The sequence below is a fragment of the Eurypyga helias genome, unplaced genomic scaffold (assembly GCF_000690775.1).
Source record: "Eurypyga helias isolate BGI_N326 unplaced genomic scaffold, ASM69077v1 scaffold18855, whole genome shotgun sequence".
NCBI lineage: Eukaryota > Metazoa > Chordata > Aves > Eurypygiformes > Eurypygidae > Eurypyga > Eurypyga helias.
In genome coordinates this window covers 1-2,034 of record NW_010251107.1, presented here as the reverse complement: position 1 = coordinate 2,034, position 2,034 = coordinate 1, and positions in this window count along the sequence as shown.

Genomic DNA, 2,034 nt, shown 5'->3' with positions numbered 1-2,034 from the left:
CTTGCCCTGCGTTTATCCAGTCACCGAGGAAAGAAAGAAGCAAAGGAGCACTAAGCAGCAGGGTTTGCTGCCTAAATGGCTGCTGTCCTATCAGCCAAACCGAGAGGCTGATAAGGTTGATAATGGAGCCTACCACCAGTGGAGCCAACTACGTACTTCCACGGGAAGATTAATGTCGTTAATTACTTCCCCGGCTTTAGCAGTGTTTAGAAAAACAGTATCTGTGGGAAAGGTGTGTTTACGGTTTCTGTAAATAATCAGAACCCTGGGGAGAGAGTGAGAGAGCACAGGAGGAAACATTTGCCAGCAGAAGCACCAGTCGATTCACAGCGCACTTCTCTGATTAGGCAGCCTGCTCTTGTCACCATCACCCAACGCAGAGCTGCAGACAAAACAGTGAGGTACCTGGGAAAGTATTTGAGGGCTGCTCCTCTGCTTAATATTTGATTGTCTGTGGCACTAACAGGGCGACTTACTATGGATCTGATTCAGAGCGCGCTGAGGTCAGGGAGAAACTCATTGCTTTGCGTATGCAATTTTAACGTCTGTATTTCTTCAGTGCCGTGTCTGTGAGGCTCCTATCTCTCCTTACGTGCCAAGTTGTAGCTCAAGTAAGATACTACTTTGTGGGTTAAACCAGAAGATTTTGCCATTGATTTTCAGTGGTAGTACAATTTCATGCAGCTAATATCTTGGAAAACTCAAGGTACCAAAGGTACTATTTCATGCTGAGGATAGCTATCAACTGTGTCTGTCAACTCTGAGGCCTCCTAGCTAGACTTTTCGGAACATGTTAGGAAATACCTTACAAAAAGATTAAGAAGGCACTATTTACTAAGAAATGGTTATTTCTGTAAATATCTGCCAGTCTGTAACTGTAGCAGAAACGTTGTGTTGCTTCCAATACAGTGCTGCTTTGCTACTTCATGCCCTTAGTCTAAAGGATGAAGAATCGGCTTTCAGGAGGTTACTGCTAGCAGGAAGGAGTGTTATAATAGTGGTTGATGTGGTAGCCTTCGCTTTCTCGGAGTGAAGGATCTTGGGTGGCAGATTGCTTCGGGTTAGGTTGTTTTCATGCCTGGTGTGAGGGGGCTGGGCTTCAAGTGAACCCTTGCCTCTCAGTCTCAAAGGCTTTGGGTTGTAATGCACCTTGAGACGGGTTCTGTTAGCACTTGTACGGGGTGCCTAATGAAATCAGAGGGAACTGTGTATTCAGGCTGCTTGTAGATAAGATCACACGTAAATACAGATGCAGCAGTCGTGTTCTAAAAAAAAAAAAAAGGCAGGAAGATAAGAGTCACCTGTTTGACATTGTGCTCTTTTTCTCTTCAATCAGGCTCTTTTCAAAGATGTCTTTCAGGTAACATCCTAGGAGGGTTAAAAAACATCTTTCAGAAGAACAGGGAAAAGCTAACAGGGCCTGTGCTGTAAGTTCAGAACACAGCTAAGGCTCCCAGTGCGCAGGTAGGGTGACTTGCAGTGCGGAGTGGAGTGGGATTTAGCAGAACTGAACAGAGAAGTGAAACTGATGGAGTACGATGTTTTCCATTAGGCATAAAGCACATTAGGTCACATTTCTGCTGATTTCTCCGTCAGTGCTAACGAGTTCTGGCTCTGTCAACTTTTGTTTGCATTTCTCTGTTTTGCTTCACAAATACAGTGATTTTAGAGTGATGCCATTTACTGTTGTTTATGGGGATTGAACATTTCAAGCTGCCACTGCATCTACGCTAGCAATGCATAATGCAGAGGTGAAAGTAACTGCGTAGTATTCCTTTCGAGATAGGTACATACTGTTGCCTATTAAACAAGGAGAAAGTTGTAGCACAGAAACAGTTAAAAGCAATGACTCCACTGAAAATTCCCTTAGTGTGGTGGATAGATTCTTAAGGACTTGATTACACTAAAAAAAATTATCAGAAGATTCTGCATCTATGAGTAAAGATTGAGTTTTATTGAATTCCGAGGCAGGGCTTTAAATGACTGGAGTATCATCCATTCCGACTCTTCCACATTGTCGTGGTTTAACTCCGG